The 19,852-nt window shown below is 31.2% G+C and overlaps 1 protein-coding gene across 3 annotated transcripts in view; it reads left to right on the top strand.

Annotated features, from left to right (window-relative positions):
• The window catches only part of LOC124533537 (slit homolog 1 protein), a 124,080-nt gene that overhangs the window by 93,131 nt on the left and 11,097 nt on the right, over positions 1-19,852 (top strand). Inside the window, exons 1-2 of one of the 3 annotated variants that reach the window (XM_047108890.1) lie at positions 9,110-9,662; positions 15,122-15,216. The gene's annotated coding sequence lies outside the window, so the exon portion shown is untranslated. Of the gene's footprint in view, positions 1-9,109; positions 9,667-15,121; positions 15,217-19,852 lie in introns of those variants that run through there. The other 2 variants (XM_047108889.1, XM_047108891.1) reach the window with 2 other exon arrangements.

Genomic DNA, 19,852 nt, shown 5'->3' with positions numbered 1-19,852 from the left:
GTACCTGAAAAAGTATATTTTGTTTTTGATTACTAATGTCGGCTTGATAGAGTAAGATGAATTTTGTGAGGCAGCGACAGCGTCGCGGTCAGCTCATTACGAGCTTCCATTGAGATTTTAAGGGAGATATTTAAACGTCAAGGGCGTTTCATTTGTTACGCTGTCTGGCCTCGTCCGTTTGATCTCTCATACCTTTATTCCGACTTATATTTATGATTGAGATTTGCATTAAGAGTAAGTAGTTCGGTTAGATTTGGAATTTAGATGGTACTTGAATTAGAATCCTGTAAATTGTGTCTGAATTTTGCTAAAGTTTTTCTGCAATCCAGTTGCTAGATAACACTCCTTACTCATTGAAATAAAATATAGTTATGACGGATTTGAATCGCGTATATTAATTATTTTTAACATCCCGACGTTTTGAGCACTTTACAGCGTTCGTGGTCACGGGTAGACAACATTAACACTCCTTACTCTTGTGCCGTTCTAAGTGTGCAAACACAGGTATATTCTGTATTCTCTCATACTTCACGGTACTAATAGTCCTATACAGCAGTCCTTCTCTTACAGTCCTAATTATAATCTGACACGACTGATATCCAATCCAATTTATTTATGTTCTCTCCAAAGTTCAGTAGTGAATTACTTTCGACCATCCTAAATCTCAACTAATATTGGAAATTTATTTACAGTAAGATCCAATAACGTATTAGTCCTGCCCGAGATTTGAAACCTTAAACTTTTTTTTGTAGCTCATATATCACTATATCGACATTGTAGGTCACTACCACGTAGTACGAATAAAATCTTATTATATGTATCTTAATTTAAAACATTCAGCATAAAATTAAATTTAGCAAAGGACGATATACCGAAAAAACCTTTTAAAAAAATACCTTATCAGATTTACTTTGAAAGCTTTCGCCTATAAGTAAATTTTAAGGTGGAATTTCACAAAAGCCTTACTTTGTCTCTGAATTGGCTTTACATTCGAGCGAGGAAATGCTCGAGCCGTCAAGTTGATGTATTATTTAATTTATTTATCAATCTATTTATGATATATTTAATATAACCTTTTTTGGTTTACTAATTATTTATACTACCACTACTTATCACTTGATGGTAAGATGTTGAAGATTATCATCACTAATCACTAAAACTGAATTTCTTTTACTTCCTTGGTGGTAGGGCTGTGTACAAGCCCACCTGGGTAGGTACCACCTACTCATCAGATATTCAACCGTTAAACAACTGTACGCAGTGTTGTTGTGGCACAGGCACTTGGGACATAGCATCTTAGTTTTCAAGGTTAGTGGCGCATAGACTATGTAAGGAATAGTTAATATTTCTTACAGAGTCATTGTCTATGGGTGATGGGGAATACTTACCATCAGGTGGCCCATATGCTCGTCCGCCAACAAATTCCATAAAAAAACTGCACTAGCTCAATGGGTGATTCATTAATTCTGACTAGAACACCACAATGATGATGATCAGTACTCAATCAAGCTCTCAAAAAGCCTCATCACCAAGTAAAATTAAGTCACATTTGTCTAATCTGAATGAAGCCACTGGTTACGAAGCAGTGATTGACACGTTGATCAATCAAACTATTCCTATTCCACTATTAACGCTGATAGTCCATTAACACGTTTCATACACTTCGAGCATTCAGCGGTTAAAATTGAATAAGTTAGTAATTAGTGTCTGAAACACCTGCTTGTAAAGGTGTGTTTACACTACCCTATAGAGTCGACAATATTTTTATATTAGTTTTTTTTTTCATGAGACATATTTTTGAATTGTGTGTGGCCACTATTGACATTGGCGCTGAAAAAATATTAAATATATGACATAGCCAATGCGTCACCAACCTCGTGGGGTGAGATATATGTATCTAGTTTACAATTAAACGTAGTATGAGCTAATGTTAACGTTTGTTGATATTGATTTATTTATTCTTATCGATTGTAATAGCGATCATTTTATTTAAGTAACGTTAGTGATTTACGACGTTTTTAAACTTAAACATTGTGAATTGGTGTTATTGATATTTGTGTCAATTTACTTTTTAGTGATTGCTTTATAGCTTTCTTAACATAACCGACTGTCATACTACATGTAGTTTACACAGCCGCGATCAAAGCATTGAGTGATCAATTTTATAATTTTTGAATTATAAACTTTAATAACTTATTTAATTACTTTATACAACGTTTTGTAGTTAACTATATATACGAGTATAGTTACAATACTTATTTATTTATTCTTTATTGCACCCAATCTTACAACTAAAAAATAACATTTTAGTTACATAAAAGTTGCATGAGGTGCAACAGGCGGCCTTATCGCTAAGCAGCGATCTCTTCCAGGCAACCTTTGGGTAAAGGATCATGATATTGATATTAATGGGAAGGGTACAATAACTTTTTACATATATATATAGTATAAATTCTTAATAGAATAGTATACAATACACAAATAACAATAAATATATATAATATAAATATATACTATATTAAATGCATACATACATAGATAAATAAATACATAAAATATATATAATAAAATAGGAGATATTAACTAAACAAGAAATTAACAACAACAACAACGACTGCTTAGAATAACTAATGCGATAAGTAAAAGTCCTTAACCATACTTTTAAAAACGGCTAATGACTGTGCGCGCCTTACAGCTAAGGGTAATGTATTCCAAAGTCGAGAAGCTTCTACAGTGAAGGACTTAGAATAGTAAGAAGAAGAATGAGAAGGAATGGAGAGAATACTTCATGTATGGTACATGATTTTAGATTGAAAAGGTCGTATGGCCATTTCAAAAATAAGTAAATTGACATCGTTTACACATTACTGATACGAAAAAGAATCTCGCTGAGTTTTCACTGCTGATTTTTCTAAAATATGCGATGTTTTCTTCAAAGTGTTAGAAGAAATTTAAAAATTTAATTAAAAATTGAAATGTTTCTTTGTTGAATAACGATATTTCTTTTTAAATTTGGATTTGGTTGTTGTGAAAATTGGTATTAAGTATTAACCAATAAGCGCCATCTATTGGTATTAAATTGTAACACGCCCTTAGCATTATACAAATGGGTATCACAAAATACATATTACAGATGATTAAAAGCACTTATGTTACAATATCTTATTGGATAAAATATTAATTAATTTTTGTACTACGAGTTATTTATCTTTAATAATAAGCCTAAAACGTATACAGAAAGCTATCTGACTACTGAGATAACTACTGAAACCACTTAACTTCGCTCCGTTGAAATATATATATTTCGCTTAATACATTTGCTCCTGAAATTTTAGACGTTCGTGTAAAGTATTTAACACTACTTTACACTTCGCTACTGTGAGTAAGAACTAACATTGAATAAAAACTTAATGTAACAGATTCATAGTATAAGTAAGTATTGCTTTATCAGAAAAAAAGTTATTTATAATTATTATTATTATGTGTGTGTGAATGAATAATTGTAACTGAACGGTAGCATACTGGATGCGAGTAGCCGGAGAAAGAACACAGTGGCGTGTAGAGGCCTATGTCCAGCAGTGTACGGGTACGAGCTGATGATGATGATGATGATATAATACTATAGAGTAATTATCTTCATATGTAATAGCACGTCATCATCGCGATCAGTCTGTATTAGTCCACCGTTGGACACAGGCCCCAAGATATGCCACTGAGCCCGTCTTCAGCCCTTCTCATCCATGTTCTACCAGCTACTATCCGTACATCTCTCTATCGTAACACAGCGCGTCCCACTCTACGCTTGTTGATTCACATCTAAATGCTTGCGTAAAAGAAAACGTATATTCCAAAAACTATATACAGTTACTTGTAAAAACCAAATAAAATCGAAAAAGGAAAACCACCGCCAAACCGGCTAAAATTTTAACTTAATGGTTTTAAGAAGCACTGCATTCTCTGGTCTAACTTTATGTTTATTTGTATTTGTATATTAGTTAAGTTAGGCATTACAAAAAGAATGTGCCGAAATTTACTACCATGCTGCTGGCATAAATCTAATAATGACGTAAGTGTATTTCCAGGTAGATCTAAAATGACCTTTATGGTATTATTTTAACAAAAGAATTACATTGTGTCTGTATACTGAAATGGCTACTTCGTGTTTATGTTTGTAGGTTAACAGCACACGTTAGTTCGGTTATGCGCAATGTTTTTGTTTTATGCTATTTTTATTGCCTCAAACGTAGACCGGAATTAGACTTAGTCCGGTTAGCTACGATACGAAGCTGGATTATCCCGTGATACTTTTTTGTTTCTTTAAATATGGAATAAATAAAGTTTTACCCGTATTTTTAGACTCCATTTCGAATAAAAATATTCGAATAGTCTTGAATGAGTTCAAACATCAAAATTGTATAGTAAATATTTAAATATTAATCAACATGCTTTAAACTTGGTACGGGCTTAAAATCGAAACTCATAAATTTTTTTCCGAATATGATTTTTTGATATTCTTGAAATCAATTTAATGTTAACAACACAACTTTTATTTTTTAGTGTTAATATTAGATGATACAGCTGTACAAAGTAAAATAAAGAGAATATATTGGACATACATGTAGCTTTTTTACAGAAGCATGTAGGTACATGTGTCTGTACGTTGGTAACGCAACAGAAATTTTCGGAGTCCAACTGTTATTCTGACCTACCTAGATCTAGCAACATTAAATTTGGTTTATATTTGACGTCCTATTCGTCAATAAAAAATAAAAACGCTGTAAGTTGGTTACTCTAGTTTTCTCAACTAAAAGTCGAAATATAGAAATAGCAAAAGCCCCTCTGCACGCAAATGCTCGAATTCTAAAGGAGAAAGTTTGCAGAATATGATTTCACACACACCCCTAAATATCGATAAACGTATGGGGGAATTTTATCTGACGCGAAGTTTTCCTTCGCCACCGATCGTGAAATGAATATTATGAACATAAGTGAAGCAAGACAAACTACGATAGTTTTGTTTGCAGGACAACTTATCTCTCTGATCATTTCATATCACTATTTTAGTGAAACATAATATAGATTTTTTTTTCTGGGTCAAATAACCTTTACAAAGTGCCTTCTGATAATGTCAATAAATATTAAAAAAAAACCCGGACAGCTCCTTTCGACGTATCTAATATTACATCATATGAATTATATATGTCTCAATGAATTCAATTTAAGGGAATCTCATTCGTTGAAAAAGAGACGTTTGAGCTTCAGAGTGGAACGAATGAATATGAATGTAAATATATGATCCCATTCCATTAAGAAAAAAACGTTTAGAAATCTCTTTCTTCATTTCAGGTAAAATCAATTTTATTAATGATACCTCTCTTTGCTTTAATTTATTATTAAATCTATACTAATGCTATAAATTTGAAAGTTACTCTGTCTGTTTGTCGTTCTTTCACTACTGAACCAATGAACTAAATCTGATGAAATTTGTTTTGAAGCAAACTGGAATTCCAAGGAAGAGTAAAGACTACTTTTTTGCTTAACACATGAGAACCAACTGAGCGCAGCTGCGCGCAGCCACTAGTATTTAATTTTTATGCTTCTATGATATATTATAATATATATTCAACGTCAAAAAGCTTTGCGACCCTGTCACACGCTTATGATTTGTATACTTACGATTTTTATTATGCTCCTCTATCTTTATTTCTCTGTAAGAAAAACTATTCAGGATATTATTTTTAGAAAAAAATATTTCGATTGAAAAAAGTCACATGATATAAAAGTAGAACATAAAATGCTGTATTTCCCTGAAGAGGTAAGAACGTTATCCTTTATTTCTCTCGAAAACAATGCCTTTAAATGTCACAGCTGCAAGCTGTCAAGAACAATAAAACAGACAGTCCAATTTTTCCTACCATAAAATTACCTGTTTTATAGCAGCAAGAACAGACTTTTGGGTCTCGAACTTTAAAAGCAATTATCAAATAGACTTCGAAATGGTTTCAACTTTTGTTCGTTTCCATTCGCAAGTTATTTAATTTGACATTTAAAAAATCTTATTATTAACAAATTTCCACTGCCGATATATTATGAAACAAAATCCAACCTGCGCGTCAACTTGACGAATAACTATATATATATATATACATACTAATTTTCATACGGATAGCGTGATTCAAGAGGAAGATTTTGGGTATGTTAGCTCAAATATAATAATTATTGTTGAAAATATTTGAGGCTTTTTTTCAAATTTATTCAATAATAATTTAATTCGACTGATTATGGGCCGCGTAAACCAATCGAATTATAATGTGTATGTACATCAGCGTTTTAGGTATTTGTGTTGTTAAAATTATAACAGATAGGCCTTACGAAGTCATTTTCATGTTCTTTCCTACTTATTGATAAAAATTACTTATACATACTATCTACTATCGCATCGAACACATGAGCATATTTGCACTAGAAAAAAACCGGCAAAAAACTTAACAGTTACTCTTGTTCACCCTTCCATTACACTCTGTAGTATAGTAAAGTATAGTCGGGGTAAGAAAAAGTCCGTCATTTTAAGATCTATTTTCATGTGCTCAGTACGAGCGATAATCTGCTTTACCGATCGAGAATGGCACATTGCGTCACACTTATTTGATGTTTAGTTCCAAAAGGTACTAAGAGTTTAAGACTTGATAAAGGAATTCGAAAACTGACGAAGGTTTTCTTACTCTGACTACAATAACATATAAAATATATTTTGCCTAGAAATTAATAACTCTTGGTTATTATCACTAATATAATTTAGTATTGAGTAATATGCCTTATTTATCAATGCTTTGACATGAGCTTAATTTTTAATAGGCCGAGTTGAAAATAGCTGGAATCTTATTATAGGAACGAATGCCGTGCCCCAAAAAGGATGTATTAACTTTGCGAAGCCGGAAACCCGGTGTTATTAGTTTATCTTTCCTCCTCGTATCCCTATCGTATCGTTTCTTTTAAAAAGATTTATATCATTGCGAATAGACATAATATTTTTGTGAACACATTGTGAAGCATCTGTAAGTTAAACCTCTACCTCTTTGTTAAATATATCCTGAAGAGAGTCTTTAACTCCTAGATTATAAACAGACAGGATAGCTCTTTTTTTGGAAAATGATTTAGACCCAAAGGAAACTGCCATAATTTTTTTTTAAATGTCCAGTATCTACTAATCCAGTATTAAGACAAAATATTTGAAAAATAATATAATAATTTTAAAATTCTCTCTTTGTACACGGCGAACAATAAAATAACCAAGAAGGATCCTTAACAATATTATAGTTCAAAAGTATTGAGTAAGATTCAAGTGATTTGGGGGATTCTGTTTATACCTTTCTCACAGGTATAATCAAAAGTGTGGATTTTCGAGTATTTCTGCAATCTTCCTAATAATATAAATGTAAATAGAAATATTCGTTAACATTATTCCACTTTTTTATAATTTCAAGACGTTTCAAATAAGAATCACAAATACTCCGTAATTAATAAATATAACACATAAAACAGAAAATAAACACAGAAATACAATCATTTTTACTGAACTTTTACATAACATTTTATAAAAGTTTTTTAAAAATAATTTTTTGCTTCTCATAAAATAGGTTGTCCACTATTTCATAGTCTACATTTTAGGTACGATGTAGACTTAGGACACGGTAGAATACCTTTCATAACGAAGTATAGGTTTACTTTTAAAACAACTAGGTATTCTTTAAAATATATAACTTATATCGTATTCATGTGTCTATCTACGCATTCATAGCTTCACCATTGAAATGAATTTGATACAATACGGTAATAACGAAAGACGAAAGTTTGAACCCAAAGGAAGGTTACTGGTTATACTTAACACCTACAACATTAACACGCGAGTGAACGAGGGGAAAACTAGTATTATATACCGTAATTACTATTTTAGTAGTTGACTAAAGTATTAAATAAGACATAAAGAACGAGTTTCATTTGGAGGGTGAATACGCCATTTCAAAACAACAATGAGAATTAAAACGCGAGATTTATGAAGTCCATTATTATTTAAATGACACATTTGTACATAAGATATTTATAAAAACGATTCAATGTAAACAATATGTAAAGAATTCGAATTTCTTTTTTTTTATTATGTGAGGCCCCTGTTCCTATATTTTTCACTGACTTACTCATCCTGGCTAACTCAAAACCCTATCATCAAATAAATTTCGGGTATCACACAAAATGACTAAAAGGATTTTTATCACTGTTTTAGTGTTTCAAAAAGTTAAGATTTAAGTTGAATACTGTTATTTATAATAGCAACAAGCATGCTGACAAGTATTATAATTATCAAAATATCTTACTGATCACGACACTATCACTTTTAAAATATTCAATTTACTTTTTCGTTCGAAGAAAATTTTCATAAAATCACAAACGCTCTATAAGAATGTATAAGGTATAGCAATTTCGGTGTTTTGTCGCGGTAACAGGAAGAATCTATATATAGAGTAAGTCGGATCGATACTTCTTAGTCTGTAAAATTATCTACCGCGCTCGCAGCATCGTTCGGTTGGCTTCCAGCTAAACCCATTTGATTCGGGGTATTAAAGCTGTTCGAATTTTCTTCGACAGATAACGAATGATTAGTTTATCGATGTATTTTATTATAAACACAACACTAGCGAATTCATTAGTATTGCCTTTGAAAATATTTTTACTACTAATGCGTAACCAAAGGCGCATATATACTTTATAGAATCATAAAATATTTATAATATCGATGAGATTGTTTTGGTATGTTCCACGTGATAACGGTCACAAGGGAACGAAAATTGAATTGTTCAATAATATTGTAAGGTTTATTTTATACTGCAAACATCTATTATTATATTAATTAATAATCCCATTTTGTGATGGAGAATGATATAAAAACTTATTACACTACAATATTTTATCTATCTCATGCCTGTAGCAGTTCACGGTCAATTATTTGCTGTGATAATTTTGATAAGCCATACATCCAATTAGTTACTTATACGCGAGTTTTGTATTGACAAAAATATTCAGCATTCCACTAAAAGTACTCCAAAAAATCATAGCTTAAAACAAATAAAATATACATTTTCTTCATATTTAAATTACGAATATAACCTATCCATAATTAATTTATCTTTATGTGGAGTTTACATATTGAAGCCTTTAATAAGTCTTATTCAAAAGGGATATCTATCCTAGTCAAGGGTTCACCGACTCACTGATCAGTGCCGTTCATAAGCCGTGAACCGGCAGCTCGTCACTGAATGCGATTACGCACAATGACACGCGGACGGAGATGGGCTATCAAATGATAATGGATGATCAGTCAAGGGGCCTGGGCAGTCGATAACAATCTGCGAAAGAGTATACTATACAAAATAAATAACACTAAAACTACAAGTTTATAACTCCACTAAATTAAACGTAGACCTCCGTTGAAGTCGCGTGTTTTATTTGTGTCAAAGTTTGTTTTGTCGCGTTATATCCTCAAAGTTGATCTGTTTTCTCATGTGCGTGATTTTGTGTCTCAATTACTTATGTGATGATATTATGACGTTTTAAATAAACCGTACATCGAATCAGTGTCAGTGCTGGGTTGAATTTATTGTTGTTACGTAGGTAATATTTTATTTTATTTATAGAATGATTGAGAAACTAAAATTAATTAATATTAAAAATCTTTGAAGACTGTTAAGTCTTTCATCAAACTAGTCTGGTTCTAAGACAGTGTAATAATGAACAAAAACTCTAAGATACAACGGTAGCTTTTTAAATGGGTTTTATGTCTGAGAGTGTCCAATGCCTATGGGCGGAGGTGACCACTTTATTTCTTCGTAACCTTTCTATCTTTAAATAGCTTAAAATGAAGTGGCTATTCTTTTGATTCCTTACTCATTTTAGTATATTTATTTTTAGTATAAATGTTCAGATTATTTCTTACATATGATTTTAGTTTATAAACATTAATACAACTTTAATAAAACAAGAAGCATTGTTATTTGGTTTACCAAAGTACTACTTTGGGAAGATGTAATGAATAAACTAACTAAGATGTACTGTGAATAAAATAACAAAGTGTAAGTAAATGTTATTCAATTGATAGTCGTAAATAATTGGGCCTCATTTACAAATATATATTATTGTTTTCCTAAACAAACTTGTTTTGAATGACAAGCTATTTCGCACGCCGTCGAATAAATAGTTACTTAAGATCGCGAATTGTTGGTAAAATTGCCTTTTAGCGTTGCTGTATTTATTCACACTTTAAATTGCAAAGTGATTCAAGCGCAAGGGTAAAGTGTAGCAGAATTTTCTTTATCGTGAAAAATAAAGTTCAACATTAATTTTTTTAACATTATACATTTCAGTGTTATTAAAACTTTATATGTATAACTAGCTGTATGGGTTAAAACAAATGTAACTGTCGATGTAAACAATATCTTGTGTTCTATTTTCAAATGAAGCTTTTTTTGTGTGTGTTTTCGCTTATTGTGAACTGGAACCGATGGTTTTAGTCCGGCTAAATGTTTTTAAATGAAATTTGATAAAATATATGTCAAATGTTAAGATACTCTTACTATGTATTACTATTATATCAAAAAATCATTGTTAAATAAACCGATCCATATCTCATCGTAGACTCATTAATTTTAACTGTGCCTTGATATTAAGCCGAAACAAATGTTTTCTAAGATATAGATTAAAGATATGTATCAAAATAATAATAATTTACATCAAAAAATCCTTATAACAAGTTAAATATCAATTTTTTGACATGAAAAGTTTGGTAATCCTTACAAACCTCACTTCCAAATTATTCTTATTGATATACAATAAATGAGTAAATATTTCTTGGAGTACTTGTATTTTAGAGTCAATTCAGTAGCAAGCAGAATTTATGGAACTTTATGTATTTCTTAATAGCCATGCATTAAACTCACAAAACAAGATCATATCTAAATCGGATGTGACGCCATTTCCCAGTTGAAACATTACTAGAATCACGTACTACGTTTTTCCATTATCGTAACCATAAAATGATTTCCTTCATATTATATTACGTCTATAAAAGTATTAAAGCAGGGTACTTCTACCAAATAAGCTCATAGTAAGTCATACCATCAGTGATAATATTGCCATGTTCCGGTAAAATTGCTATTTATACCCATCATCATCATCCACCGCTGGACATAGTCTCTCCAAGTGAACGCCACTGTGGTCTTTCTCTGGCGAATTTATACCCAAGGTGGTTTAAATATCATCTTCGCCAATTGTGTATAATATTTTTAGTTTACTATGAAATGATTTTATTTATAGTATACTAGTGGTCGCCTGTCGCTTTGCTCGTGTTTTAGGGTGTTGGTTGTCATTTCTCAGGCGAAAAAGTACACTATGTTCTTTCTTGGAGTTCAAGTTTGCTTCATATCAAATTTCATCAAATTCGTTTCAGAGGTTTGGTAGTGAAAGATAGATAGACAGATAGACCGATTTTCGCAGTTATATTATTAATATAGATTACGTCACAGCACGAAAATAGTCCAATACATACACTAGGGATATCAACCGAGCTCGCTGTTATCAATAATCATCAATTTCGATGTTTCACATCTGACCGACGTCCCTCGAGGCCGCAATTTGTTAATTTGTGTACTTGTACTTGATATTGTACCTAGTAGAAGTGACGACCTCTGTGGTCGAGTGGTGTGTACACCGGTTTTCATGGGTACGCCACTCCGAGGTCCCGGGTTCGATTCCCGGCCGAGTCCATGTAGATTATCATGAGTTTTCTATGTTGTCTTGGGTCTAGGTGTTTGTGGTACCGTCGTTACATCTGATTTTCCATAACACAAGTGCTTTAGCTACTTACATTGGGATCAGAGTGATGTTACGATGTTGTCTCATATTTATGTTCTTAGTATGAAGAGTTGATGTTCACATACCTGTTATATACTACCATATAAAGGATTAGGCATAATAATATTTACTAATCTCGAGTCTGATTAAATTTCGCCAAACTTTCTATACAAATTATCACACAAAATACATACTAAAACAGCTTAGTAATGTATGAAGGTGTTAATATTTCATATTAAAGTCAAGGTAATAATAGATAGATAGATTATACTTGTACACGTTATGGATCGGTGTAAATAAGAGCTAAGTGTGCAAAGGCCGTCTTGCTGCTCGAAGTAATATTAATATTTGAACGAAGGAAATTTATCCGATGCAGAATAATTCTAACGCTTTTAGTTACTTTACTTTAGACTAAGGTGACCAACTTTATTTTTATTCAAGAACAAGAACTAAAAAAAATTAAATGAAGAAAAATGAAAGCATATATCCACCTTTTTTTTTTAGTTTCTTTATATTAATTTCTAGTTTATGGGCATCACCCAAGGTGTTGCTTCCTAAAAGTAAACCTATTATCTTCTCTGAGCCTCAAACTTGCTTTACGCTAACCTTCATCGAATTCGTTTGAGTGGTTTATCCTTGAAAGGGAACAGACAGACAGACAGAGTTACCAGACAGACACAATATTAGAATAGTTTATTTTTAACGTCATAAGTTAAACCTCATTTGTTAGACTTTCTCTGATACATATTTTTAAAATATATATATAAATCAATTATAAATTATAAGTAACTAAATTTAAAGTAATAAAATAAGTTAAATCCTTTAATACATTTGTAGCATATGAAATAGCATATAAAGAGTATAAAGATTGATTCGTTAAAACTTACGTCCGTAAACATATAAGTAAACAGTTTCCTGTTTTAAAGAGAGTTTGTACGAACGCTCCTCCATTTTGTCCTTGTTTTCACCACTCACATGGCGACCCTACTTTAGACTAAATAATCGAGGAATTTTAAATTTCCCTGAGGAGAATTGCCCAATTTCCTTGGTGTTTTTCTGACGTTAATGACTATTATGTAATTTATATCTAGACGGAGCAATATTTAAATATTTCGTAGCATTTTCGAAATTGTTGTATACACTTTTCATAAATAGTTAAATAGACTTTGTGAAAAAATGAAATCTGTATTTTTTCATAACATGAAGGATGGCGTAAAGGTAAAAGGTCATCATTAACTGTAAACATCGGATCTGTAAGAAGACCATTTTTTAAACCGTCAATAAGAATGCAATTTTCCGAGAGTCTATAATTTTTTAATAGTCTATAATATAAAAAAGAGTCGAGATGGCCCAGCGGTTAGAACGCGTGCATCTTAACCGATGATTGCGGGTTCAAACGCAGACAAGCACCGCTGATTCATGTGCTTAATTTGTCTTTATAATTCATCTCGTGCTCAGCGGTGAAGGAAAACATCTATATATAAATCGTGAGGAAACCTGCATGTGACAAATTTCATAGAAATTCTGCCACATGTGTATTCCACCAACCCGCATTGGAACAGCGTGGTGGAATATGTTCCAAACCTTCTCCTCAAAAGGAGAGGAAACCTTTAGCCCAGCAGTAGGAATTTACAGGCTGTCGTTGCTATAATTTTACCGGCTCAGTCACACGGTTCAAATCACAATACTACACATAATTACAGAAGTTTAAATAACTTGTCATTTGTGATAAAGTAACTGAAAATTATAAAATAACCAGACGATCTTGGAGCACCATCGTTTATGTTAAGTAAAAATGCAAATAAAATTATTTCCAAAAGTCTATAATCTAGTTATATACATACCTACTTTTAAGTATAACATTTCTTAACAGTGTCTTGATTTAGAGTTTCTTAAATATTAAGTAAGCTGTCTTTTAAAATTTATTGTATTATGTCCGTGTCAAACGTAAAATATTACTTTTTATCTATATCTGCACATCCTGGATTCGAATTCCATTTTAATACAGATATTCATATTTATTACTAAAACTCAATAAATAAAGCTTAATTTAATGAAAATGTATGTAATTCTTTATTCCTATAGACATAATATAAACGAATATTTCTGTAAAATTTCAGTAAGTTCAATGAAGTTTCCATAAATGAATTTTAATCAGGAAAGATTGTAAGTAATCTTGAAGTCGTTGTATATTCATAGCTCTCGAACATGTTGATTGCCTTTGATATTTTAATTTAATAATTCGCTCACTCAATATTAACTACAGAAAGCTTTACTTCCTTAACGATAGAAATACAGTAAATCACATTGTTTTTATTATCAAACAATGTCGTTTTTGTCAACGAGCTCAATATTTTAACGACCATCCGTCATGTTCCAGTGACGTCACAGTTTATGACACTGGGGAGAATCAAAACGCTGTGAAGTCAAGGATGCCTCAATAGTTCAAAATTTTTTTCTTGGTTCGCCAAATTCGCTTACTGTAAAACGTATATATATAAGAATTATTTTTTTCCAATAATGTCTAGATGAGTATCACTCATTAATTCTGCTGCCAAACAGTAATAAATATAATTGATGTGTGCCGTTTTGAGGGGTGAGCCATAGTAACTAAAAACAAAAGGGACAAAGGGCACGATTTGCACGTCTATATTCGATAACAAAAAGATCTATAACATATTATACAGATTTATAGTATATTTTATATTACTTTTTATATTAAAATAAATGTACTACAAATTATTTCCTACGTTCGATGTTACTTTATTAACATAAAGTTATGAGATCACTTAATCTCAAATACTGTTTAAATATTTGACTCCTAGATTAATGTAGGAAATGTATTGCCCCGTGTCGACCTTTCGTATATTTTACCTTTCGCCTAATCTGGGATAAAAGAATGAATAATGTTCGATGGCGGGTAAATATTATATGACCAACTTAATTTATGTAGAACGATAAATCAAGCGTTTTTACTTTTTAAATTTGCATATTTATCATCGTCCAAAATATAAAACTTATTTTCATTCATCCAAAATCTGCAGAAATGTTTCACACGTATATATTTATTTCAATGTTGCAATTACATAAGTTATAAAAAATTGACTTTAATCTTGCCCAAAGTAGGTACATATTTAAAAAATATTGTAGTGAAAATTATTGCATATTTAAAAGTACGACAAAATTTATATGCATATTTATGATATAATTATTCACACAGGGTGGGCAGAGGATGTCTAAGAATATGACCTAGTGCCACATGACCGCGGCACACCCCTCACCGTACTCGCCGACCTGACACGCACTCATACATACGTGAGTATTTACACACACACTTGTATTATTTATAAAGGAAGTGGAAGCTATGATTGTGTGAACATTTGGTACACACGTGACCAATATTGTTTGGTACATACATTGTAAACATTCTTTGTAATTTGTACGAGGTGATATCATCAAAAATGTAGGCTCATAGTATTTGTTGCAATTTTTAGTTTATTTTGTTTTATATTTTATTCTATTAATAAATATTATATTTTTTCAAAATTATTATATATATAAGCGGATAAACATCACCAATACGTTCCCAGCCCTGAGTGCCAAGATATTTTGTCTCATGTGCCTGTAGTTACACTGGCTCACTCACCCTTAAAACTGGAACACAAGAACTAGTGTTGTTCCAGTATTGGTTGGCAGTAGAATATTTCTCTCTTGGTGATGCCTACCAAGACTTTCATAAAACCATGCCACCGAGTAAAGTTAGTATTCCACCTTTTTTAAACAAATACCTTACAGATTCGTAGTAGTTAAATGCACAGATTTATAAAAAGATTCTTCTTGGTGTGCGAATGTTTAAAAACTTTCTGCAATTAACACAAATATTATGAGAATTTTGCAATGCTTATATTGTTGAAAATAATTTACAATTTTACACTAAAATATATAGGGGCAAAAACCAATTATTTTCCGGTTTAAAAATAGAATCTAAAATAATATAAATATTTATCGTTAATTTACGAGGAATAAAGATAATAATATCAACGGAGACTCAACTCCTAACTAATAATTTTATTCAATAAATTGTAATCAGTAACAAAAATATATCGTCGCTTTTGTAATTCCCAGAAACTTTTGATTAGGTTACTATTAATAATTCTATTTTAACGAATCAAGTATTATAAATATATCATTTATATAGATGATTTACGTAATTGGAATAAATTATATTCTACTTTTTTTTTAAAATAAGTAAATGTTATGAAAATATAAAAACATATTCTCTAAAACTGAAATGAATACATTTGCAAGACAAGCTGAAATTAGAGGATTGTTGAACGTTTTGTTATCGTTTCCATTTTGTCATTTAACACAACTGTTATTACTTATGTAATTATTTATTAATTTAAAATAAGAATACAACGATTTTTTTGCATAATAAGCTAGAGTAATTACATGCACAATGAACAAAAGATTTTAGGTCATGGAGTGATGACTTGTAGCACCTGTTAATATTGGTGACAGTGACTAGTCCTGCTGACCAGCCATTTGCTCGTCTATCACCCCAAAAAACAGCGTAGAATACCCGCTTAGAACCAGGTTGGTTTTCTTTTCATTGTGTAATAAAAAACAAACACAATGGAATAAATGAACAACATTTGAGAATGTATAAACGGCATGAAATTAAATTGTTATTTAAAATCCCGTGTGAGTAAAACGTTAAAATAATGTTATACAAAATCGTATATGTTAGAAAGAGATGGAAAGTTTGCCTGAAGGGGGATAACATTTGATCCCTACGTGACGATAAGAGTTCACTCTACTCTAAGCCGCGTAAATGAACTTTCAAAATTGTAACAAATATTTTCAAAAACGGAAAAATAAATGAAAGGAAAAATAGACATACTATTTTTCCTTTACAACACTAATTAAAAAAGGTCAAAAAATATCTGGTGAAGATAATTAGGGATATTTATATGTTTTGATACAAGCGAATATATTGATTTAACAATACAATATATTGCATAAACAGTGAAAGTAATTAATATAAATTATGATGCAAATAGCTGGTACCTGAAACCTTGAGCTGTTTCGTGTTTCGAAACGACCTTCGTGGCACCGGAAGTCGGTGTAGCGGGCACTACAGCTATAATAATATAGTACCGTATTGAATCAAACACAAAAGAAATTTGAGATTGGCATCTTGAGAATCACTTCGAAAATTTTGATTTTATAAAAAGTAAATCTTCTTTGGCGAGATGCGCCCACATAAAAATCATAATATACCGTATACTTAAAAACCTTAGAATCATTATTTTATAAGATTAAATTAAGCTTCTAGACCAGTTCAAAATGTGCTAAGTAATTATAAATTATCATGAACGACCAAATTGAATACTTTTGAAACTCAATTCAATTCAATTCTTGGTTTAATCTTTTGAAACTCAGTAGTTACTCTCTTTCATGAATGACATATAAAACGTTGTCTTAGATTTTCGCGGTTATTACACATTGAAATAAAATTAGTTTTACGGATACCTTAATTATTTTTATCATCCCGTGACCACGAACGCTGTTAACTGCTCGAAACGTCGGGATCAGTGGCGTGGCTATCGTAGGGCCAGGAGGTGCAGTGCACCAGGGCCCCGGAGTGCAGGGGGCCCGCTAAGCTAAACCTTAAGCTTCTGTAGCTAGAAAATCACGACCCTGCGCACAAGATTTCTTATTTGATATCTATAATTTAAAGGGTAATTATTAGTTAAAGAGGGATGAAAAAGAGGGGGTGAGGGCCCAATTTTTTTTTCTATGCACCAGAGCCCTTCCTCACCTAGCTACGCCACTGGTCGGGATGATAAAAATAATTAATATACGCGATTTAAATCCGTTAAAACTAGTTTTATTTCAAAATAAAACGTTACTCTTAGTTTCTCCTGCTGATCATATGTTTTTTTTTTTAATTTTCATTGTATTTCTAGTACTATATACATATTATTCATAACTACACAAACATATAAATTTAATAAGTATAAATATACACATAAAACAACATGTAACACAGTTTTATGTAAAAATATATGATAATTTTAATTCTTTCAACACGAGTCACTTAAAAATATTATAAGGACGTGAAATATAAAATTAGAATAACAAAATGTAATACGACTAACGTCCGGTTAGTAAAATAGATGGTAGAATTGTCAACGAGGCTTAATTCAAAAGCGTCGGTATAAAAATGTTTCACAAGTTGTGAAGTGTGTGACGTAAAACACGTAGGAGTACCTATAATGGATCTTTATTTATTATTAAAATATGATATTGTTAACTGTAAAAAATCTTTATTAATATTATAAATGTGAATGTATCTCTGTCTGTCTGTATGTCTGTCAGTCGCTCTTTCTAACCGCTGAACCGACTTTGTTGAAATTTGGTATGAAGCAAACTTTAACTCCGAGAAAGGACATAGTCTACTTTTTCGCCTAATTCGTGACAATCAACACTCTCAAAATGCAAGCGAAGCCGCGGGCGTCCACTAGTATTTCATAAATGACACCAATATTATTAATTACAAATCAGATATAAATGCAAATGAAGTTAATTTTAAACGAAACTACCTAGACATATACATTAGTACAATTCTAAAAACGAATATAGTTCAGTTGAAAATTGTAATTACACAACTTTGTATGGGTGATAGTTATGTTTAGTCAGCGATATTATCATTATGTGGGATGTTATTCAAATACGCCAATAGACATTATTGAACGTTTCATTCATTTTCAACTTTCGAAATGATTTAAATATTGATATTATCATAACAGTATTTGTGCCCATAACTATTACGATGGCAAAAATGTGTTTCATGTTGAAATAACTTGGTTTTAAGTTAATAACGATAATACTTAGATTGTCCTCATATAATTTTCTAATAAATATTAAAGTTATACTCGACACAAGATGAAAAATATTTATCCTACAATCAATTCCATCATGACGTGCTTGTCAAATCTATGATATAAATGCAGGTAATAATAATAATTCATATAATATTTAATATATAGCATTATATTTACTTATTACTTTGGATACAGGTGGATTTAAAATTAGTTGCATTATATGAATCACAGAAAATAATAAGTAAAGTTAAATAAAAACATGGAAAAAACCAGTTCTTTAATCTACCGCCGAGCGAGACGGTAAAATTCAATTTTCTGTAATGCGAAATTATGAGTAAAAGCATAATACACCTATTTCGTTACGAAACTTTAAGTCCCTTGGGTGAAACAGGTTTTTGTGAAAGGATGTTCATGAATGCTTTTTGTATTTATTTCTTACACAATACAGAAATACGCCTACGGAAATATTTTGGACTACTAAAGATAAATGCTTCGTGATTTTAAGAAACATGTGCCTTTGAAAATATAAAGTCTTCGTTGTTATTTTAAAGTATATTTAAGTTTTCAGTCACGAGAATTTCAGTATCGCGTGACGTAATTATATTTTATTCATCATTTATTTTATTAGAGGATCAAAAATAAAAGTACGTTCTAATTTACTTCACCTTACCTTGGCTACTCATTCACTCATTCATTTAAATCAAAATATAAAAGTAATGTTTCCTATTATATCAGTATGTTTTCATTATTCCGCAACATATTTGACACAAAGTCGCTTTAACTTATTTTCCTTTTTTCGTCGGTTATTTTAAATTGAAACACGAAGTATTTATTCTACCGTTAAACGATAAAATGAATGAGTTCTCAGGGTGGGAAGTAAGAGAGTGTTGAATTTTAACAATATGACGTATATATAGGTACGAAAGCGATAGTGAATAAATGAAAAATCGCCTTTTGGTCTAGTGGCTTGATAAAAGGCCACAAGTCTGAGGTTTTGGGATGAAAAAGGCTTAGCCAATAAAAAAATATTGGTGGGTTTTTGTAGATTTTTTTCTGTAACG

The sequence above is a fragment of the Vanessa cardui genome, chromosome 11, assembly GCF_905220365.1.
Source record: "Vanessa cardui chromosome 11, ilVanCard2.1, whole genome shotgun sequence".
In the NCBI taxonomy this organism is placed as follows: Eukaryota; Metazoa; Arthropoda; class Insecta; order Lepidoptera; family Nymphalidae; genus Vanessa; species Vanessa cardui.
Note: the sequence above shows the minus strand (reverse complement) of the source record. Positions and strands in the feature narration are given on the sequence as shown.